Source organism: Sesamum indicum, linkage group LG10, assembly GCF_026168435.1.
Source record: "Sesamum indicum cultivar Baizhima isolate 11 linkage group LG10, ASM2616843v1, whole genome shotgun sequence".
In the NCBI taxonomy this organism is placed as follows: domain Eukaryota; kingdom Viridiplantae; phylum Streptophyta; class Magnoliopsida; order Lamiales; family Pedaliaceae; genus Sesamum; species Sesamum indicum.
In genome coordinates, this window is record NC_142666.1 from 6,459,448 (window position 1) to 6,477,973 (window position 18,526).

At 59.0% G+C, this 18,526-nt stretch overlaps 39 non-coding genes across 39 annotated transcripts; all 39 read right to left on the minus strand.

Moving 5' to 3' along the window:
* Positions 1 to 166: 166 nt before the first annotated feature.
* LOC148786276 (5S ribosomal RNA) lies at positions 167 to 285 on the minus strand. The gene has a single exon (XR_016062152.1). It is a non-coding gene; the product is annotated as a 5S ribosomal RNA (ribosomal RNA).
* Positions 286 to 640: 355 nt separating this feature from the next.
* Positions 641 to 759, minus strand: LOC148786277 (5S ribosomal RNA). The gene has a single exon (XR_016061861.1). It is a non-coding gene; the product is annotated as a 5S ribosomal RNA (ribosomal RNA).
* Positions 760 to 1,114: 355 nt separating this feature from the next.
* Positions 1,115 to 1,233, minus strand: LOC148786278 (5S ribosomal RNA). Its single transcript, XR_016062535.1, has one exon. It is a non-coding gene; the product is annotated as a 5S ribosomal RNA (ribosomal RNA).
* A 355-nt stretch (positions 1,234 to 1,588) lies between these two features.
* On the minus strand, positions 1,589 to 1,707 carry LOC148786279 (5S ribosomal RNA). Its single transcript, XR_016068117.1, has one exon. It is a non-coding gene; the product is annotated as a 5S ribosomal RNA (ribosomal RNA).
* A 355-nt stretch (positions 1,708 to 2,062) lies between these two features.
* On the minus strand, positions 2,063 to 2,181 carry LOC148786280 (5S ribosomal RNA). The gene has a single exon (XR_016061862.1). It is a non-coding gene; the product is annotated as a 5S ribosomal RNA (ribosomal RNA).
* Positions 2,182 to 2,535: 354 nt separating this feature from the next.
* Positions 2,536 to 2,654, minus strand: LOC148786281 (5S ribosomal RNA). Its single transcript, XR_016068103.1, has one exon. It is a non-coding gene; the product is annotated as a 5S ribosomal RNA (ribosomal RNA).
* Positions 2,655 to 3,008: 354 nt separating this feature from the next.
* Positions 3,009 to 3,127, minus strand: LOC148786282 (5S ribosomal RNA). Its single transcript, XR_016062536.1, has one exon. It is a non-coding gene; the product is annotated as a 5S ribosomal RNA (ribosomal RNA).
* A 355-nt stretch (positions 3,128 to 3,482) lies between these two features.
* On the minus strand, positions 3,483 to 3,601 carry LOC148786283 (5S ribosomal RNA). Its single transcript, XR_016068109.1, has one exon. It is a non-coding gene; the product is annotated as a 5S ribosomal RNA (ribosomal RNA).
* Positions 3,602 to 3,955: 354 nt separating this feature from the next.
* Positions 3,956 to 4,074, minus strand: LOC148786284 (5S ribosomal RNA). The gene has a single exon (XR_016061863.1). It is a non-coding gene; the product is annotated as a 5S ribosomal RNA (ribosomal RNA).
* A 354-nt stretch (positions 4,075 to 4,428) lies between these two features.
* Positions 4,429 to 4,547, minus strand: LOC148786285 (5S ribosomal RNA). The gene has a single exon (XR_016068105.1). It is a non-coding gene; the product is annotated as a 5S ribosomal RNA (ribosomal RNA).
* A 355-nt stretch (positions 4,548 to 4,902) lies between these two features.
* On the minus strand, positions 4,903 to 5,021 carry LOC148786286 (5S ribosomal RNA). The gene has a single exon (XR_016061797.1). It is a non-coding gene; the product is annotated as a 5S ribosomal RNA (ribosomal RNA).
* Positions 5,022 to 5,376: 355 nt separating this feature from the next.
* LOC148786287 (5S ribosomal RNA) lies at positions 5,377 to 5,495 on the minus strand. Its single transcript, XR_016068158.1, has one exon. It is a non-coding gene; the product is annotated as a 5S ribosomal RNA (ribosomal RNA).
* Positions 5,496 to 5,850: 355 nt separating this feature from the next.
* LOC148786288 (5S ribosomal RNA) lies at positions 5,851 to 5,969 on the minus strand. The gene has a single exon (XR_016061864.1). It is a non-coding gene; the product is annotated as a 5S ribosomal RNA (ribosomal RNA).
* Positions 5,970 to 6,323: 354 nt separating this feature from the next.
* Positions 6,324 to 6,442, minus strand: LOC148786289 (5S ribosomal RNA). The gene has a single exon (XR_016068106.1). It is a non-coding gene; the product is annotated as a 5S ribosomal RNA (ribosomal RNA).
* Positions 6,443 to 6,797: 355 nt separating this feature from the next.
* LOC148786290 (5S ribosomal RNA) lies at positions 6,798 to 6,916 on the minus strand. The gene has a single exon (XR_016061798.1). It is a non-coding gene; the product is annotated as a 5S ribosomal RNA (ribosomal RNA).
* Positions 6,917 to 7,271: 355 nt separating this feature from the next.
* On the minus strand, positions 7,272 to 7,390 carry LOC148786291 (5S ribosomal RNA). Its single transcript, XR_016068160.1, has one exon. It is a non-coding gene; the product is annotated as a 5S ribosomal RNA (ribosomal RNA).
* A 355-nt stretch (positions 7,391 to 7,745) lies between these two features.
* On the minus strand, positions 7,746 to 7,864 carry LOC148786292 (5S ribosomal RNA). The gene has a single exon (XR_016061924.1). It is a non-coding gene; the product is annotated as a 5S ribosomal RNA (ribosomal RNA).
* A 355-nt stretch (positions 7,865 to 8,219) lies between these two features.
* On the minus strand, positions 8,220 to 8,338 carry LOC148786293 (5S ribosomal RNA). Its single transcript, XR_016068139.1, has one exon. It is a non-coding gene; the product is annotated as a 5S ribosomal RNA (ribosomal RNA).
* Positions 8,339 to 8,693: 355 nt separating this feature from the next.
* On the minus strand, positions 8,694 to 8,812 carry LOC148786294 (5S ribosomal RNA). Its single transcript, XR_016061799.1, has one exon. It is a non-coding gene; the product is annotated as a 5S ribosomal RNA (ribosomal RNA).
* A 355-nt stretch (positions 8,813 to 9,167) lies between these two features.
* LOC148786295 (5S ribosomal RNA) lies at positions 9,168 to 9,286 on the minus strand. Its single transcript, XR_016068161.1, has one exon. It is a non-coding gene; the product is annotated as a 5S ribosomal RNA (ribosomal RNA).
* Positions 9,287 to 9,641: 355 nt separating this feature from the next.
* LOC148786296 (5S ribosomal RNA) lies at positions 9,642 to 9,760 on the minus strand. The gene has a single exon (XR_016068107.1). It is a non-coding gene; the product is annotated as a 5S ribosomal RNA (ribosomal RNA).
* Positions 9,761 to 10,115: 355 nt separating this feature from the next.
* LOC148786297 (5S ribosomal RNA) lies at positions 10,116 to 10,234 on the minus strand. The gene has a single exon (XR_016061801.1). It is a non-coding gene; the product is annotated as a 5S ribosomal RNA (ribosomal RNA).
* A 355-nt stretch (positions 10,235 to 10,589) lies between these two features.
* Positions 10,590 to 10,708, minus strand: LOC148786298 (5S ribosomal RNA). Its single transcript, XR_016068162.1, has one exon. It is a non-coding gene; the product is annotated as a 5S ribosomal RNA (ribosomal RNA).
* Positions 10,709 to 11,063: 355 nt separating this feature from the next.
* Positions 11,064 to 11,182, minus strand: LOC148786299 (5S ribosomal RNA). The gene has a single exon (XR_016061925.1). It is a non-coding gene; the product is annotated as a 5S ribosomal RNA (ribosomal RNA).
* A 355-nt stretch (positions 11,183 to 11,537) lies between these two features.
* On the minus strand, positions 11,538 to 11,656 carry LOC148786300 (5S ribosomal RNA). The gene has a single exon (XR_016068140.1). It is a non-coding gene; the product is annotated as a 5S ribosomal RNA (ribosomal RNA).
* A 384-nt stretch (positions 11,657 to 12,040) lies between these two features.
* Positions 12,041 to 12,159, minus strand: LOC148786301 (5S ribosomal RNA). Its single transcript, XR_016062239.1, has one exon. It is a non-coding gene; the product is annotated as a 5S ribosomal RNA (ribosomal RNA).
* Positions 12,160 to 12,514: 355 nt separating this feature from the next.
* LOC148786302 (5S ribosomal RNA) lies at positions 12,515 to 12,633 on the minus strand. The gene has a single exon (XR_016062205.1). It is a non-coding gene; the product is annotated as a 5S ribosomal RNA (ribosomal RNA).
* A 355-nt stretch (positions 12,634 to 12,988) lies between these two features.
* Positions 12,989 to 13,107, minus strand: LOC148786303 (5S ribosomal RNA). Its single transcript, XR_016062206.1, has one exon. It is a non-coding gene; the product is annotated as a 5S ribosomal RNA (ribosomal RNA).
* A 354-nt stretch (positions 13,108 to 13,461) lies between these two features.
* LOC148786304 (5S ribosomal RNA) lies at positions 13,462 to 13,580 on the minus strand. Its single transcript, XR_016062207.1, has one exon. It is a non-coding gene; the product is annotated as a 5S ribosomal RNA (ribosomal RNA).
* Positions 13,581 to 13,934: 354 nt separating this feature from the next.
* LOC148786305 (5S ribosomal RNA) lies at positions 13,935 to 14,053 on the minus strand. The gene has a single exon (XR_016062199.1). It is a non-coding gene; the product is annotated as a 5S ribosomal RNA (ribosomal RNA).
* Positions 14,054 to 14,408: 355 nt separating this feature from the next.
* LOC148786306 (5S ribosomal RNA) lies at positions 14,409 to 14,527 on the minus strand. The gene has a single exon (XR_016068141.1). It is a non-coding gene; the product is annotated as a 5S ribosomal RNA (ribosomal RNA).
* A 355-nt stretch (positions 14,528 to 14,882) lies between these two features.
* LOC148786307 (5S ribosomal RNA) lies at positions 14,883 to 15,001 on the minus strand. Its single transcript, XR_016062238.1, has one exon. It is a non-coding gene; the product is annotated as a 5S ribosomal RNA (ribosomal RNA).
* Positions 15,002 to 15,356: 355 nt separating this feature from the next.
* LOC148786308 (5S ribosomal RNA) lies at positions 15,357 to 15,476 on the minus strand. Its single transcript, XR_016062217.1, has one exon. It is a non-coding gene; the product is annotated as a 5S ribosomal RNA (ribosomal RNA).
* Positions 15,477 to 15,831: 355 nt separating this feature from the next.
* On the minus strand, positions 15,832 to 15,950 carry LOC148786309 (5S ribosomal RNA). Its single transcript, XR_016061785.1, has one exon. It is a non-coding gene; the product is annotated as a 5S ribosomal RNA (ribosomal RNA).
* Positions 15,951 to 16,305: 355 nt separating this feature from the next.
* On the minus strand, positions 16,306 to 16,424 carry LOC148786310 (5S ribosomal RNA). The gene has a single exon (XR_016068142.1). It is a non-coding gene; the product is annotated as a 5S ribosomal RNA (ribosomal RNA).
* A 355-nt stretch (positions 16,425 to 16,779) lies between these two features.
* LOC148786311 (5S ribosomal RNA) lies at positions 16,780 to 16,898 on the minus strand. The gene has a single exon (XR_016068075.1). It is a non-coding gene; the product is annotated as a 5S ribosomal RNA (ribosomal RNA).
* A 355-nt stretch (positions 16,899 to 17,253) lies between these two features.
* LOC148786312 (5S ribosomal RNA) lies at positions 17,254 to 17,372 on the minus strand. Its single transcript, XR_016062161.1, has one exon. It is a non-coding gene; the product is annotated as a 5S ribosomal RNA (ribosomal RNA).
* A 355-nt stretch (positions 17,373 to 17,727) lies between these two features.
* Positions 17,728 to 17,846, minus strand: LOC148786313 (5S ribosomal RNA). Its single transcript, XR_016062537.1, has one exon. It is a non-coding gene; the product is annotated as a 5S ribosomal RNA (ribosomal RNA).
* A 355-nt stretch (positions 17,847 to 18,201) lies between these two features.
* LOC148786314 (5S ribosomal RNA) lies at positions 18,202 to 18,320 on the minus strand. The gene has a single exon (XR_016061802.1). It is a non-coding gene; the product is annotated as a 5S ribosomal RNA (ribosomal RNA).
* Positions 18,321 to 18,526: the final 206 nt, after the last annotated feature.

The window sequence follows — 18,526 nt, forward strand, 5'->3', positions numbered from 1 at the left end:
CCAAATTTCGCCGTTTTCGGTGGATTCCGGCGCGTTTTCGATCGTTGGCCGCATTCGTGATGAGTCGGCCGTGGGGTCTCAGGGGGAGATATACAGGGGTTGGGGTGTGCGGAACGGTCGAGAAAAAGCAGGAAGCTGGACGGGTCGGAGGAGCATTTCGCAAAAAGGGGTGCAACACGAGGACTTCCCAGGGGGTCACCCATCCTAGTACTACTCTCGCCCAAGCACGCTTAACTTCGGAGTTCTGATGGGATCAGGTGCATTAGTACTGGTATGATCGCACCCGCTGAGATATGCGCGCTTTAACCTTTTATGCTCTAGCAGCGGAGCGACAGGTGGGACGTCGAATCTTCCGGGGGGCGTAACTTTGCGCACTGGTGGAGCCACGCCGCGAGCAGCCTATGCACGCGAAGCTCGCCGCGAGCTCCACGACGTGGACAGCTGGGCTTGCCCCGTTGTGCCACATTTCGTGGCCCAAATTTCGCCGTTTTGGGTGGATTCCGGCGCGTTTTCGATCGTTGGCCGCATTCGTGATGAGTCGGCCGTGGGGTCTCAGGGGGAGATATACAGGGGTTGGGGTGTGCGGAACGGTCGAGAAAAAGCAGGAAGCTGGACGGGTCGGAGGAGCATTTCGCAAAAAGGGGTGCAACACGAGGACTTCCCAGGGGGTCACCCATCCTAGTACTACTCTCGCCCAAGCACGCTTAACTTCGGAGTTCTGATGGGATCTGGTGCATTAGTGCTGGTATGATCGCACCCGCTGAGATATGCGCGCTTTAACCTTTTATGCTCTAGCAGCGGAGCGACAGGTGGGACGTCGAATCTTCCGGGGGGCGTAACTTTGCGCACTGGTGGAGCCATGCCGCGAGCAGCCTATGCACGCGAAGCTCGCCGCGAGCTCCACGACGTGGACAGCTGGGCTTGCCCCGTTGTGCCACATTTCGTGGCCCAAATTTCGCCGTTTTCGGTGGATTCCGGCGCGTTTTCGATCGTTGGCCGCATTCGTGATGAGTCGGCCGTGGGGTCTCAGGGGGAGATATACAGGGGTTGGGGTGTGCGGAACGGTGGAGAAAAAGCAGGAAGCTGGACGGGTCGGAGGAGCATTTCGCAAAAAGGGGTGCAACACGAGGACTTCCCAGGGGGTCACCCATCCTAGTACTACTCTCGCCCAAGCACGCTTAACTTCGGAGTTCTGATGGGATCCGGTGCATTAGTGCTGGTATGATCGCACCCGCTGAGATATGCGCGCTTTAACCTTTTATGCTCTAGCAGCGGAGCGACAGGTGGGACGTCGAATCTTCCGGGGGGCGTAACTTTGCGCACTGGTGGAGCCATGCCGCGAGCAGCCTATGCACGCGAAGCTCGCCGCGAGCTCCACGACGTGGACAGCTGGGCTTGCCCCGTTGTGCCACATTTCGTGGCCCAAATTTCGCCGTTTTCGGTGGATTCCGGCGCGTTTTCGATCGTTGGCCGCATTCGTGATGAGTCGGCCGTGGGGTCTCAGGGGGAGATATACAGGGGTTGGGGTGTGCGGAACGGTCGAGAAAAAGCAGGAAGCTGGACGGGTCGGAGGAGCATTTCGCAAAAAGGGGTGCAACACGAGTACTTCCCAGGGGGTCACCCATCCTAGTACTACTCTCGCCCAAGCACGCTTAGCTTCGGAGTTCTGATGGGATCCGGTGCATTAGTGCTGGTATGATCGCACCCGCTGAGATATGCGCGCTTTAACCTTTTATGCTCTAGCAGCGGAGCGACAGGTGGGACGTCGAATCTTCCGGGGGGCGTAACTTTGCGCACTGGTGGAGCCACGCCGCGAGCAGCCTATGCACGCGAAGCTCGCCGCGAGCTCCACGACGTGGACAGCTGGGCTTGCCCCGTTGTGCCACATTTCGTGGCCCAAATTTCGCCGTTTTGGGTGGATTCCGGCGCGTTTTCGATCGTTGGCCGCATTCGTGATGAGTCGGCCGTGGGGTCTCAGGGGGAGATATACAGGGGTTGGGGTGTGCGGAACGGTCGAGAAAAAGCAGGAAGCTGGACGGGTCGGAGGAGCATTTCGCAAAAAGGGGTGCAACACGAGGACTTCCCAGGGGGTCACCCATCCTAGTACTACTCTCGCCCAAGCACGCTTAACTTCGGAGTTCTGATGGGATCTGGTGCATTAGTGCTGGTATGATCGCACCCGCTGAGATATGCGCGCTTTAACCTTTTATGCTCTAGCAGCGGAGCGACAGGTGGGACGTCGAATCTTCCGGGGGCGTAACTTTGCGCACTGGTGGAGCCACGCCGCGAGCAGCCTATGCACGCGAAGCTCGCCGCGAGCTCCACGACGTGGACAGCTGGGCTTGCCCCGTTGTGCCACATTTCGTGGCCCAAATTTCGCCGTTTTCGGTGGATTCCGGCGCGTTTTCGATCGTTGGCCGCATTCGTGATGAGTCGGCCGTGGGGTCTCAGGGGGAGATATACAGGGGTTGGGGTGTGCGGAACGGTCGAGAAAAAGCAGGAAGCTGGACGGGTCGGAGGAGCATTTCGCAAAAAGGAGTGCAACACGAGGACTTCCCAGGGGGTCACCCATCCTAGTACTACTCTCGCCCAAGCACGCTTAACTTCGGAGTTCTGATGGGATCCGGTGCATTAGTGCTGGTATGATCGCACCCGCTGAGATATGCGCGCTTTAACCTTTTATGCTCTAGCAGCGGAGCGACAGGTGGGACGTCGAATCTTCCGGGGGCGTAACTTTGCGCACTGGTGGAGCCACGCCGCGAGCAGCCTATGCACGCGAAGCTCGCCGCGAGCTCCACGACGTGGACAGCTGGGCTTGCCCCGTTGTGCCACATTTCGTGGCCCAAATTTCGCCGTTTTCGGTGGATTCCGGCGCGTTTTCGATCGTTGGCCGCATTCGTGATGAGTCGGCCGTGGGGTCTCAGGGGGAGATATACAGGGGTTGGGGTGTGCGGAACGGTCGAGAAAAAGCAGGAAGCTGGACGGGTCGGAGGAGCATTTCGCAAAAAGGGGTGCAACACGAGGACTTCCCAGGGGGTCACCCATCCTAGTACTACTCTCGCCCAAGCACGCTTAACTTCGGAGTTCTGATGGGATCCGGTGCATTAGTGCTGGTATGATCGCACCCGCTGAGATATGCGCGCTTTAACCTTTTATGCTCTAGCAGCGGAGCGACAGGTGGGACGTCGAATCTTCCGGGGGGCGTAACTTTGCGCACTGGTGGAGCCATGCCGCGAGCAGCCTATGCACGCGAAGCTCGCCGCGAGCTCCACGACGTAGACAGCTGGGCTTGCCCCGTTGTGCCACATTTCGTGGCCCAAATTTCGCCGTTTTCGGTGGATTCCGGCGCGTTTTCGATCGTTGGCCGCATTCGTGATGAGTCGGCCGTGGGGTCTCAGGGGGAGATATACAGGGGTTGGGGTGTGCGGAACGGTCGAGAAAAAGCAGGAAGCTGGACGGGTCGGAGGAGCATTTCGCAAAAAGGGGTGCAACACGAGTACTTCCCAGGGGGTCACCCATCCTAGTACTACTCTCGCCCAAGCACGCTTAACTTCGGAGTTCTGATGGGATCCGGTGCATTAGTGCTGGTATGATCGCACCCGCTGAGATATGCGCGCTTTAACCTTTTATGCTCTAGCAGCGGAGCGACAGGTGGGACGTCGAATCTTCCGGGGGGCGTAACTTTGCGCACTGGTGGAGCCACGCCGCGAGCAGCCTATGCACGCGAAGCTCGCCGCGAGCTCCACGACGTGGACAGCTGGGCTTGCCCGTTGTGCCACATTTCGTGGCCCAAATTTCGCCGTTTTGGGTGGATTCCGGCGCGTTTTCGATCGTTGGCCGCATTCGTGATGAGTCGGCCGTGGGGTCTCAGGGGGAGATATACAGGGGTTGGGGTGTGCGGAACGGTCGAGAAAAAGCAGGAAGCTGGACGGGTCGGAGGAGCATTTCGCAAAAAGGGGTGCAACACGAGGACTTCCCAGGGGGTCACCCATCCTAGTACTACTCTCGCCCAAGCACGCTTAACTTCGGAGTTCTGATGGGATCTGGTGCATTAGTGCTGGTATGATCGCACCCGCTGAGATATGCGCGCTTTAACCTTTTATGCTCTAGCAGCGGAGCGACAGGTGGGACGTCGAATCTTCCGGGGGCGTAACTTTGCGCACTGGTGGAGCCACGCCGCGAGCAGCCTATGCACGCGAAGCTCGCCGCGAGCTCCACGACGTGGACAGCTGGGCTTGCCCCGTTGTGCCACATTTCGTGGCCCAAATTTCGCCGTTTTCGGTGGATTCCGGCGCGTTTTCGATCGTTGGCCGCATTCGTGATGAGTCGGCCGTGGGGTCTCAGGGGGAGATATACAGGGGTTGGGGTGTGCGGAACGGTCGAGAAAAAGCAGGAAGCTGGACGGGTCGGAGGAGCATTTCGCAAAAAGGAGTGCAACACGAGGACTTCCCAGGGGGTCACCCATCCTAGTACTACTCTCGCCCAAGCACGCTTAACTTCGGAGTTCTGATGGGATCCGGTGCATTAGTGCTGGTATGATCGCACCCGCTGAGATATGCGCGCTTTAACCTTTTATGCTCTAGCAGCGGAGCGACAGGTGGGACGTCGAATCTTCCGGGGGGCGTAACTTTGCGCACTGGTGGAGCCACGCCGCGAGCAGCCTATGCACGCGAAGCTCGCCGCGAGCTCCACGACGTGGACAGCTGGGCTTGCCCCGTTGAGCCACATTTCGTGGCCCAAATTTCGCCGTTTTCGGTGGATTCCGGCGCGTTTTCGATCGTTGGCCGCATTCGTGATGAGTCGGCCGTGGGGTCTCAGGGGGAGATATACAGGGGTTGGGGTGTGCGGAACGGTCGAGAAAAAGCAGGAAGCTGGACAGGTCGGAGGAGCATTTCGCAAAAAGGGGTGCAACACGAGGACTTCCCAGGGGGTCACCCATCCTAGTACTACTCTCGCCCAAGCGCGCTTAACTTCGGAGTTCTGATGGGATCCGGTGCATTAGTGCTGGTATGATCGCACCCGCTGAGATATGCGCGCTTTAACCTTTTATGCTCTAGCAGCGGAGCGACAGGTGGGACGTCGAATCTTCCGGGGGGCGTAACTTTGCGCACTGGTGGAGCCACGCCGCGAGCAGCCTATGCACGCGAAGCTCGCCGCGAGCTCCACGACGTGGACAGCTGGGCTTGCCCCGTTGTGCCACATTTCGTGGCCCAAATTTCGCCGTTTTCGGTGGATTCCGGCGCGTTTTCGATCGTTGGCCGCATTCGTGATGAGTCGGCCGTGGAGTCTCAAGGGGAGATATACAGGGGTTGGGGTGTGCGGAACGGTCGAGAAAAAGCAGGAAGCTGGACGGGTCGGAGGAGCATTTCGCAAAAAGGGGTGCAACACAAGGACTTCCCAGGGGGTCACCCATCCTAGTACTACTCTCGCCCAAGCACGCTTAACTTCGGAGTTCTGATGGGATCCGGTGCATTAGTGCTGGTATGATCGCACCCGCTGAGATATGCGCGCTTTAACCTTTTATGCTCTAGCAGCGGAGCGACAGGTGGGACGTCGAATCTTCCGGGGGGCGTAACTTTGCGCACTAGTGGAGCCACGCCGCGAGCAGCCTATGCACGCGAAGCTCGCCGCGAGCTCCACGACGTGGACAGCTGGGCTTGCCCCGTTGTGCCACATTTTGTGGCCCAAATTTCGCCGTTTTCGGTGGATTCCGGCGCGTTTTCGATCGTTGGCCGCATTCGTGATGAGTCGGCCGTGGGGTCTCAGGGGGAGATATACAGGGGTTGGGGTGTGCGGAACGGTCGAGAAAAAGCAGGAAGCTGGACGGGTCGGAGGAGCATTTCGCAAAAAGGGGTGCAACACGAGGACTTCCCAGGGGGTCACCCATCCTAGTACTACTCTCGCCCAAGCACGCTTAACTTCGGAGTTCTGATGGGATCTGGTGCATTAGTGCTGGTATGATCGCACCCGCTGAGATATGCGCGCTTTAACCTTTTATGCTCTAGCAGCGGAGCGACAGGTGGGACGTCGAATCTTCCGGGGGCGTAACTTTGCGCACTGGTGGAGCCACGCCGCGAGCAGCCTATGCACGCGAAGCTCGCCGCGAGCTCCACGACGTGGACAGCTGGGCTTGCCCCGTTGTGCCACATTTCGTGGCCCAAATTTCGCCGTTTTCGGTGGATTCCGGCGCGTTTTCGATCGTTGGCCGCATTCGTGATGAGTCGGCCGTGGGGTCTCAGGGGGAGATATACAGGGGTTGGGGTGTGCGGAACGGTCGAGAAAAAGCAGGAAGCTGGACGGGTCGGAGGAGCATTTCGCAAAAAGGAGTGCAACACGAGGACTTCCCAGGGGGTCACCCATCCTAGTACTACTCTCGCCCAAGCACGCTTAACTTCGGAGTTCTGATGGGATCCGGTGCATTAGTGCTGGTATGATCGCACCCGCTGAGATATGCGCGCTTTAACCTTTTATGCTCTAGCAGCGGAGCGACAGGTGGGACGTCGAATCTTCCGGGGGGCGTAACTTTGCGCACTGGTGGAGCCACGCCGCGAGCAGCCTATGCACGCGAAGCTCGCCGCGAGCTCCACGACGTGGACAGCTGGGCTTGCCCCGTTGAGCCACATTTCGTGGCCCAAATTTCGCCGTTTTCGGTGGATTCCGGCGCGTTTTCGATCGTTGGCCGCATTCGTGATGAGTCGGCCGTGGGGTCTCAGGGGGAGATATACAGGGGTTGGGGTGTGCGGAACGGTCGAGAAAAAGCAGGAAGCTGGACAGGTCGGAGGAGCATTTCGCAAAAAGGGGTGCAACACGAGGACTTCCCAGGGGGTCACCCATCCTAGTACTACTCTCGCCCAAGCGCGCTTAACTTCGGAGTTCTGATGGGATCCGGTGCATTAGTGCTGGTATGATCGCACCCGCTGAGATATGCGCGCTTTAACCTTTTATGCTCTAGCAGCGGAGCGACAGGTGGGACGTCGAATCTTCCGGGGGGCGTAACTTTGCGCACTGGTGGAGCCACGCCGCGAGCAGCCTATGCACGCGAAGCTCGCCGCGAGCTCCACGACGTGGACAGCTGGGCTTGCCCCGTTGTGCCACATTTCGTGGCCCAAATTTCGCCGTTTTCGGTGGATTCCGGCGCGTTTTCGATCGTTGGCCGCATTCGTGATGAGTCGGCCGTGGAGTCTCAAGGGGAGATATACAGGGGTTGGGGTGTGCGGAACGGTCGAGAAAAAGCAGGAAGCTGGACGGGTCGGAGGAGCATTTCGCAAAAAGGGGTGCAACACAAGGACTTCCCAGGGGGTCACCCATCCTAGTACTACTCTCGCCCAAGCACGCTTAACTTCGGAGTTCTGATGGGATCCGGTGCATTAGTGCTGGTATGATCGCACCCGCTGAGATATGCGCGCTTTAACCTTTTATGCTCTAGCAGCGGAGCGACAGGTGGGACGTCGAATCTTCCGGGGGGCGTAACTTTGCGCACTAGTGGAGCCACGCCGCGAGCAGCCTATGCACGCGAAGCTCGCCGCGAGCTCCACGACGTGGACAGCTGGGCTTGCCCCGTTGTGCCACATTTTGTGGCCCAAATTTCGCCGTTTTCGGTGGATTCCGGCGCGTTTTCGATCGTTGGCCGCATTCGTGATGAGTCGGCCGTGGGGTCTCAGGGGGAGATATACAGGGGTTGGGGTGTGCGGAACGGTCGAGAAAAAGCAGGAAGCTGGACGGGTCGGAGGAGCATTTCGCAAAAAGGGGTGCAACACGAGGACTTCCCAGGGGGTCACCCATCCTAATACTGCTCTCGCCCAAGCACGCTTAACTTCGGAGTTCTGATGGGATCCGGTGCATTAGTGCTGGTATGATCGCACCCGCTGAGATATGCGCGCTTTAACCTTTTATGCTCTAGCAGCGGAGCGACAGGTGGGACGTCGAATCTTCCGGGGGGCGTAACTTTGCGCACTGGTGGAGCCACGCCGCGAGCAGCCTATGCACGCGAAGCTCGCCGCGAGCTCCACGACGTGGACAGCTGGGCTTGCCCCGTTGTGCCACATTTCGTGGCCCAAATTTCGCCGTTTTCGGTGGATTCCGGCGCGTTTTCGATCGTTGGCCGCATTCGTGATGAGTCGGCCGTGGGGTCTCAGGGGGAGATATACAGGGGTTGGGGTGTGCGGAACGGTCGAGAAAAAGCAGGAAGCTGGACGGGTCGGAGGAGCATTTCGCAAAAAGGGGTGCAACACGAGGACTTCCCAGGGGGTCACCCATCCTAGTACTGCTCTCGCCCAAGCACGCTTAACTTCGGAGTTCTGATGGGATCCGGTGCATTAGTGCTGGTATGATCGCACCCGCTGAGATATGCGCGCTTTAACCTTTTATGCTCTAGCAGCGGAGCGACAGGTGGGACGTCGAATCTTCCGGGGGGCGTAACTTTGCGCACTGGTGGAGCCACGCCGCGAGCAGCCTATGCACGCGAAGCTCGCCGCGAGCTCCACGACGTGGACAGCTGGGCTTGCCCCGTTGAGCCACATTTCGTGGCCCAAATTTCGCCGTTTTCGGTGGATTCCGGCGCGTTTTCGATCGTTGGCCGCATTCGTGATGAGTCGGCCGTGGGGTCTCAGGGGGAGATATACAGGGGTTGGGGTGTGCGGAACGGTCGAGAAAAAGCAGGAAGCTGGACAGGTCGGAGGAGCATTTCGCAAAAAGGGGTGCAACACGAGGACTTCCCAGGGGGTCACCCATCCTAGTACTACTCTCGCCCAAGCGCGCTTAACTTCGGAGTTCTGATGGGATCCGGTGCATTAGTGCTGGTATGATCGCACCCGCTGAGATATGCGCGCTTTAACCTTTTATGCTCTAGCAGCGGAGCGACAGGTGGGACGTCGAATCTTCCGGGGGGCGTAACTTTGCGCACTGGTGGAGCCACGCCGCGAGCAGCCTATGCACGCGAAGCTCGCCGCGAGCTCCACGACGTGGACAGCTGGGCTTGCCCCGTTGTGCCACATTTCGTGGCCCAAATTTCGCCGTTTTCGGTGGATTCCGGCGCGTTTTCGATCGTTGGCCGCATTCGTGATGAGTCGGCCGTGGAGTCTCAAGGGGAGATATACAGGGGTTGGGGTGTGCGGAACGGTCGAGAAAAAGCAGGAAGCTGGACGGGTCGGAGGAGCATTTCGCAAAAAGGGGTGCAACACAAGGACTTCCCAGGGGGTCACCCATCCTAGTACTACTCTCGCCCAAGCACGCTTAACTTCGGAGTTCTGATGGGATCCGGTGCATTAGTGCTGGTATGATCGCACCCGCTGAGATATGCGCGCTTTAACCTTTTATGCTCTAGCAGCGGAGCGACAGGTGGGACGTCGAATCTTCCGGGGGGCGTAACTTTGCGCACTAGTGGAGCCACGCCGCGAGCAGCCTATGCACGCGAAGCTCGCCGCGAGCTCCACGACGTGGACAGCTGGGCTTGCCCCGTTGTGCCACATTTCGTGGCCCAAATTTCGCCGTTTTCGGTGGATTCCGGCGCGTTTTCGATCGTTGGCCGCATTCGTGATGAGTCGGCCGTGGGGTCTCAGGGGGAGATATACAGGGGTTGGGGTGTGCGGAACGGTCGAGAAAAAGCAGGAAGCTGGACGGGTCGGAGGAGCATTTCGCAAAAAGGAGTGCAACACGAGGACTTCCCAGGGGGTCACCCATCCTAGTACTACTCTCGCCCAAGCACGCTTAACTTCGGAGTTCTGATGGGATCCGGTGCATTAGTGCTGGTATGATCGCACCCGCTGAGATATGCGCGCTTTAACCTTTTATGCTCTAGCAGCGGAGCGACAGGTGGGACGTCGAATCTTCCGGGGGGCGTAACTTTGCGCACTGGTGGAGCCACGCCGCGAGCAGCCTATGCACGCGAAGCTCGCCGCGAGCTCCACGACGTGGACAGCTGGGCTTGCCCCGTTGAGCCACATTTCGTGGCCCAAATTTCGCCGTTTTCGGTGGATTCCGGCGCGTTTTCGATCGTTGGCCGCATTCGTGATGAGTCGGCCGTGGGGTCTCAGGGGGAGATATACAGGGGTTGGGGTGTGCGGAACGGTCGAGAAAAAGCAGGAAGCTGGACAGGTCGGAGGAGCATTTCGCAAAAAGGGGTGCAACACGAGGACTTCCCAGGGGGTCACCCATCCTAGTACTACTCTCGCCCAAGCGCGCTTAACTTCGGAGTTCTGATGGGATCCGGTGCATTAGTGCTGGTATGATCGCACCCGCTGAGATATGCGCGCTTTAACCTTTTATGCTCTAGCAGCGGAGCGACAGGTGGGACGTCGAATCTTCCGGGGGGCGTAACTTTGCGCACTGGTGGAGCCACGCCGCGAGCAGCCTATGCACGCGAAGCTCGCCGCGAGCTCCACGACGTGGACAGCTGGGCTTGCCCCGTTGTGCCACATTTCGTGGCCCAAATTTCGCCGTTTTCGGTGGATTCCGGCGCGTTTTCGATCGTTGGCCGCATTCGTGATGAGTCGGCCGTGGAGTCTCAAGGGGAGATATACAGGGGTTGGGGTGTGCGGAACGGTCGAGAAAAAGCAGGAAGCTGGACGGGTCGGAGGAGCATTTCGCAAAAAGGGGTGCAACACAAGGACTTCCCAGGGGGTCACCCATCCTAGTACTACTCTCGCCCAAGCACGCTTAACTTCGGAGTTCTGATGGGATCCGGTGCATTAGTGCTGGTATGATCGCACCCGCTGAGATATGCGCGCTTTAACCTTTTATGCTCTAGCAGCGGAGCGACAGGTGGGACGTCGAATCTTCCGGGGGGCGTAACTTTGCGCACTAGTGGAGCCACGCCGCGAGCAGCCTATGCACGCGAAGCTCGCCGCGAGCTCCACGACGTGGACAGCTGGGCTTGCCCCGTTGTGCCACATTTTGTGGCCCAAATTTCGCCGTTTTCGGTGGATTCCGGCGCGTTTTCGATCGTTGGCCGCATTCGTGATGAGTCGGCCGTGGGGTCTCAGGGGGAGATATACAGGGGTTGGGGTGTGCGGAACGGTCGAGAAAAAGCAGGAAGCTGGACGGGTCGGAGGAGCATTTCGCAAAAAGGGGTGCAACACGAGGACTTCCCAGGGGGTCACCCATCCTAATACTGCTCTCGCCCAAGCACGCTTAACTTCGGAGTTCTGATGGGATCCGGTGCATTAGTGCTGGTATGATCGCACCCGCTGAGATATGCGCGCTTTAACCTTTTATGCTCTAGCAGCGGAGCGACAGGTGGGACGTCGAATCTTCCGGGGGGCGTAACTTTGCGCACTGGTGGAGCCACGCCGCGAGCAGCCTATGCACGCGAAGCTCGCCGCGAGCTCCACGACGTGGACAGCTGGGCTTGCCCCGTTGTGCCACATTTCGTGGCCCAAATTTCGCCGTTTTCGGTGGATTCCGGCGCGTTTTCGATCGTTGGCCGCATTCGTGATGAGTCGGCCGTGGGGTCTCAGGGGGAGATATACAGGGGTTGGGGTGTGCGGAACGGTCGAGAAAAAGCAGGAAGCTGGACGGGTCGGAGGAGCATTTCGCAAAAAGGGGTGCAACACGAGGACTTCCCAGGGGGTCACCCATCCTAGTACTGCTCTCGCCCAAGCACGCTTAACTTCGGAGTTCTGATGGGATCCGGTGCATTAGTGCTGGTATGATCGCACCCGCTGAGATATGCGCGCTTTAACCTTTTATGCTCTAGCAGCGGAGCGACAGGTGGGACGTCGAATCTTCCGGGGGGCGTAACTTTGCGCACTGGTGGAGCCACGCCGCGAGCAGCCTATGCACGCGAAGCTCGCCGCGAGCAGCCTATGCACGCGAAGCTCGCCGCGAGCTCCACGACGTGGACAGCTGGGCTTGCCCCGTTGTGCCACATTTCGTGGCCCAAATTTCGCCGTTTTCGGTGGATTCCGGCGCGTTTTCGATCGTTGTCCGCATTCGTGATGAGTCGGCCGTGGGGTCTCAGGGGGAGATATACAGGGCTTGGGGTGTGCGGAACGGTCGAGAAAAAGCAGGAAGCTGGACGGGTCGGAGGAGCATTTCGCAAAAAGGGGTGCAACACGAGGACTTCCCAGGGGGTCACCCATCCTAGTACTGCTCTCGCCCAATCACGCTTAACTTCGGGGTTCTGATGGGATCCGGTGCATTAGTGCTGGTATGATCGCACCCGCTGAGATATGCGCGCTTTAACCTTTTATGCTCTAGCAGCGGAGCGACAGGTGGGACGTCGAATCTTCCGGGGGGCGTAACTTTGCGCACTGGTGGAGCCACGCCGCGAGCAGCCTATGCACGCGAAGCTCGCCGCGAGCTCCACGACGTGGACAGCTGGGCTTGCCCCGTTGTGCCACATTTCGTGGCCCAAATTTCGCCGTTTTCGGTGGATTCCGGCGCGTTTTCGATCGTTGGCCGCATTCGTGATGAGTCGGCCGTGGGGTCTCAGGGGGAGATATACAGGGGTTGGGGTGTGCGGAACGGTCGAGAAAAAGCAGGAAGCTGGACGGGTCGGAGGAGCATTTCGCAAAAAGGGGTGCAACACGAGGACTTCCCAGGGGGTCACCCATCCTAGTACTGCTCTCGCCCAAGCACGCTTAACTTCGCAGTTCTGATGGGATTCGGTGCATTAGTGCTGGTATGATCGCACCCGCTGAGATATGCGCGCTTTAACCTTTTATGCTCTAGCAGCGGAGCGACAGGTGGGACGTCGAATCTTCCGGGGGGCGTAACTTTGCGCACTGGTGGAGCCACGCCGCGAGCAGCCTATGCACGCGAAGCTCGCCGCGAGCTCCACGACGTGGACAGCTGGGCTTGCCCCGTTGTGCCACATTTCGTGGCCCAAATTTCGCCGTTTTCGGTGGATTCCGGCGCGTTTTCGATCGTTGGCTGCATTCGTGATGAGTCGGCCGTGGGGTCTCAGGGGGAGATATACAGGGGTTGGGGTGTGCGGAACGGTCGAGAAAAAGCAGGAAGCTGGACGGGTCGGAGGAGCATTTCGCAAAAAGGGGTGCAACACGAGGACTTCCCAGGGGGTCACCCATCCTAGTACTGCTCTCGCCCAAGCACGCTTAACTTCGCAGTTCTGATGGGATTCGGTGCATTAGTGCTGGTATGATCGCACCCGCTGAGATATGCGCGCTTTAACCTTTTATGCTCTAGCAGCGGAGCGACAGGTGGGACGTCGAATCTTCCGGGGGGCGTAACTTTGCGCACTGGTGGAGCCACGCCGCGAGCAGCCTATGCACGCGAAGCTCGCCGCGAGCTCCACGACGTGGACGCTGGGCTTGCCCCGTTGTGCCACATTTCGTGGCCCAAATTTCGCCGTTTTCGGTGGATTCCGGCGCGTTTTCGATCGTTGGCCGCATTCGTGATGAGTCGGCCGTGGGGTCTCAGGGGGAGATATACAGGGGTTGGGGTGTGCGGAACGGTCGAGAAAAAGCAGGAAGCTGGACGGGTCGGAGGAGCATTTCGCAAAAAGGGGTGCAACACGAGGACTTCCCAGGGGGTCACCCATCCTAGTACTGCTCTCGCCCAAGCACGCTTAACTTCGCAGTTCTGATGGGATTCGGTGCATTAGTGCTGGTATGATCGCACCCGCTGAGATATGCGCGCTTTAACCTTTTATGCTCTAGCAGCGGAGCGACAGGTGGGACGTCGAATCTTCCGGGGGGCGTAACTTTGCGCACTGGTGGAGCCACGCCGCGAGCAGCCTATGCACGCGAAGCTCGCCGCGAGCTCCACGACGTGGACGCTGGGCTTGCCCCGTTGTGCCACATTTCGTGGCCCAAATTTCGCCGTTTTCGGTGGATTCCGGCGCGTTTTCGATCGTTGGCCGCATTCGTGATGAGTCGGCCGTGGGGTCTCAGGGGGAGATATACAGGGGTTGGGGTGTGCGGAACGGTCGAGAAAAAGCAGGAAGCTGGACGGGTCGGAGGAGCATTTCGCAAAAAGGGGTGCAACACGAGGACTTCCCATGGGGTCACCCATCCTAGTACTACTCTCGCCCAAGCACGCTTAACTTCGCAGTTCTGATGGGATCCGGTGCATTAGTGCTGGTATGATCGCACCCGCTGAGATATGCGCGCTTTAACCTTTTATGCTCTAGCAGCGGAGCGACAAGTGGGACGTCGAATCTTCCGGGGGGCGTAACTTTGCGCACTGGTGGAGCCACGCCGCGAGCAGCCTATGCACGCGAAGCTCGCCGCGAGCTCCACGACGTGGACAGCTGGGCTTGCCCCGTTGTGCCACATTTCGTGGCCCAAATTTCGCCGTTTTCGGTGGATTCTGGCGCGTTTTCGATCGTTGGCCGCATTCGTGATGAGTCGGCCGTGGGGTCTCAGGGGGAGATATACAGGGGTTGGGGTGTGCGGAACGGTCGAGAAAAAGCAGGAAGCTGGACGGGTCGGAGGAGCATTTCGCAAAAAGGGGTGCAACACGAGGACTTCCCAGGGGGTCACCCATCCTAGTACTGCTCTCGCCCAAGCACGCTTAACTTCGGAGTTCTGATGGGATCCGGTGCATTAGTGCTGGTATGATCGCACCCGTTGAGATATGCGCGCTTTAACCTTTTATGCTCTAGCAGCGGAGCGACAGGTGGGACGTCGAATCTTCCGGGGGGCGTAACTTTGCGCACTGGTGGAGCCACGCCGCGAGCAGCCTATGCACGCGAAGCTCGCCGCGAGCTCCACGACGTGGACAGCTGGGCTTGCCCCGTTGTGCCACATTTCGTGGCCCAAATTTCGCCGTTTTCGGTGGATTCCGGCGCGTTTTCGATCGTTGGCCGCATTCGTGATGAGTCGGCCGTGGGGTCTCAGGGGGAGATATACAGGGGTTGGGGTGTGCGTAACGGTCGAGAAAAAGCAGGAAGCTGGACGGGTCGGAGGAGCATTTCGCAAAAAGGGGTGCAACACGAGGACTTCCCATGGGGTCACCCATCCTAGTACTACTCTCGCCCAAGCACGCTTAACTTCGCAGTTCTGATGGGATCCAGTGCATTAGTGCTGGTATGATCGCACCCGCTGAGATATGTGCGCTTTAACCTTTTATGCTCTAGCAGCGGAGCGACAGGTGGGACGTCGAATCTTCCGGGGGGCGTAACTTTGCGCACTGGTGGAGCCACGCCGCGAGCAGCCTATGCACGCGAAGCTCGCCGCGAGCTCCACGACGTGGACAGCTGGGCTTGCCCCGTTGTGCCACATTTCGTGGCCCAAATTTCGCCGTTTTCGGTGGATTCCGGCGCGTTTTCGATCGTTGGCCGCATTCGTGATGAGTCGGCCGTGGGGTCTCAGGGGGAGATATACAGGGGTTGGGGTGTGCGGAACGGTCGAGAAAAAGCAGGAAGCTGGACGGGTCGGAGGATCATTTCGCAAAAAGGGGTGCAACACGAGGACTTCCCAGGGGGGTCACCCATCCTAGTACTACTCTCGCCCAAGCACGCTTAACTTCGGAGTTCTGATGGGATCCGGTGCATTAGTGCTGGTATGATCGCATCCGCTGAGATATGCGCGCTTTAACCTTTTATGCTCTAGCAGCGGAGCGACAGGTGGGACGTCGAATCTTCCGGGGGGCGTAACTTTGTGCACTGGTGGAGCCACGCCGCGAGCAGCCTATGCACGCGAATCTCGCCGCGAGCTCCACGACGTGGACAGCTGGGCTTGCCCCGTTGTGCCACATTTCGTGGCCCAAATTTCGCCGTTTTCGGTGGATTCCGGCGCGTTTTCGATCGTTGGCCGCATTCGTGATGAGTCGGCCGTGGGGTCTCAGGGGGACATATACAGGGGTTGGGGTGTGCGGAACGGTCGAGAAAAAGCAGGAAGCTGGACGGATCGGAGGAGCATTTCGCAAAAAGGGGTGCAACACGAGGACTTCCCAGGGGGTCACCCATCCTAGTACTACTCTCACCCAAGCACGCTTAACTTCGGAGTTCTGATGGGATCCGGTGCATTAGTGCTGGTATGATCGCACCCGCTGAGATATGCGCGCTTTAACCTTTTATGCTCTAGCAGCGGAGCGACAGGTGGGACGTCGAATCTTCCGGGGGGCGTAACTTTGCGCACTGGTGGAGCCACGCCGCGAGCAGCCTATGCACGCGAAGCTCGCCGCGAGCTCCACGACGTGGACAGCTGGGCTTGCCCCGTTGTGCCACATTTCGTGGCCCAAATTTCGCCGTTTTCGGTGGATTCCGGCGCGTTTTCGATCGTTGGCCGCATTCGTGATGAGTCGGCCGTGGGGTCTCAGGGGGAGATATACAGGGGCTGGGGTGTGCGGAACGGTCGAGAAAAAGCAGGAAGCTGGACGGGTCGGAGGAGCATTTCGCAAAAAGGGGTGCAACACGAGGACTTCCCAGGGGGTCACCCATCCTAGTACTGCTCTCGCCCAAGCACGCTTAACTTCGGAGTTCTGATGGGATCCGGTGCATTAGTGCTGGTATGATCGCACCCGCTGAGATATGCGCGCTTTAACCTTTTATGCTCTAGCAGCGGAGCGACAGGTGGGACGTCGAATCTTCCGGGGGGCGTAACTTTGCGCACTGGTGGAGCCACGCCGCGAGCAGCCTATGCACGCGAAGCTCGCCGCGAGCTCCACGACGTGGACAGCTGGGCTTGCCCCGTTGTGCCACATTTCGTGGCCCAAATTTCGCCGTTTTCGGTGGATTCCGGCGCGTTTTCGATCGTTGGCCACATTCGTGATGAGTCGGCCGTGGGGTCTCAGGGGGAGATATACAGGGGTTGGGGTTTGCGTAACGGTCGAGAAAAAGCAGGAAGCTGGACGGGTCGGAGGAGCATTTCGCAAAAAGGGGTGCAACACGAGGACTTCCCATGGGGTCACCCATCCTAGTACTACTCTCGCCCAAGCACGCTTAACTTCGGAGTTCTGATGGGATCCGGTGCATTAGTGCTGGTATGATCGCACCCGCTGAGATATGCGCGCTTTAACCTTTTATGCTCTAGCAGCGGAGCGACAGGTGGGACGTCGAATCTTCCGGGTGGCGTAACTTTGCGCACTGGTGGAGCCACGCCGCGAGCAGCCTATGCACGCGAAGCTCGCCGCGAGCTCCACGACGTGGACAGCTGGGCTTGCCCCGTTGTGCCACATTTCGTGGCCCAAATTTCGCCGTTTTCGGTGGATTCCGGCGCGTTTTCGATCGTTGGCCGCATTCGTGATGAGTCGGCCGTGGGGTCTCAGGGGGAGATATACAGGGCTTGGGGTGTGCGGAACGGTCGAGAAAAAGCAGGAAGCTGGACGGGTCGGAGGAGCATTTCGCAAAAAGGGGTGCAACACGAGGACTTCCCAGGGGGTCACCCATCCTAGTACTGCTCTCGCCCAGGCACGCTTAACTTCGGGGTTCTGATGGGATCCGGTGCATTAGTGCTGGTATGATCGCACCCGCTGAGATATGCGCGCTTTAACCTTTTATGCTCTAGCAGCGGAGCGACAGGTGGGACGTCGAATCTTCCGGGGGGCGTAACTTTGCGCACTGGTGGAGCCACGCCGCGAGCAGCCTATGCACGCGAAGCTCGCCGCGAGCTCCACGACGTGGACAGCTGGGCTTGCCCCGTTGTGCCACATTTCGTGGCCCAAATTTCGCCGTTTTCGGTGGATTCCGGCGCGTTTTCGATCGTTGGCCGCATTCGTGATGAGTCGGCCGTGGGGTCTCAGGGGGAGATATACAGGGGTTGGGGTGTGCGGAACGGTCGAGAAAAAGCAGGAAGCTGGACGGGTCGGAGGAGCATTTCGCAAAAAGGGGTGCAACACGAGGACTTCCCAGGGGGTCACCCATCCTAGTACTACTCTCGCCCAAGCACGCTTAACTTCGGAGTTCTGATGGGATCCGGTGCATTAGTGCTGGTATGATCGCACCCGCTGAGATATGCGCGCTTTAACCTTTTATGCTCTAGCAGCGGAGCGACAGGTGGGACGTCGAATCTTCCGGGGGGCGTAACTTTGCGCACTGGTGGAGCCACGCCGCGAGCAGCCTATGCACGCGAAGCTCGCCGCGAGCTCCACGACGTGGACAGCTGGGCTTGCCCTATTGTGCCACATTTCGTGGCCCAAATTTCGCCGTTTTCGGTGGATTCCGGCGCGTTTTCGATCGTTGGCCGCATTCGTGATGAGTCGGCCGTGGGGTCTCAGGGGGAGATATACAGGGGTTGGGGTGTGCGGAACGGTCGAGAAAAAGCAGGAAGCTGGACGGGTCGGAGGAGCATTTCGCAAAAAGGGGTGCAACACGAGGACTTCCCAGGGGGTCACCCATCCTAGTACTACTCTCGCCCAAGCGCGCTTAACTTCGGAGTTCTGATGGGATCCGGTGCATTAGTGCTGGTATGATCGCACCCGCTGAGATATGCGCGCTTTAACCTTTTATGCTCTAGCAGCGGAGCGACAGGTGGGACGTCGAATCTTCCGGGGGGCGTAACTTTGCGCACTGGTGGAGCCACGCCGCGAGCAGCCTATGCACGCGAAGCTCGCCGCGAGCTCCACGACGTGGACAGCTGGGCTTGCCCCGTTGTGCCACATTTCGTGGCCCAAATTTCGCCGTTTT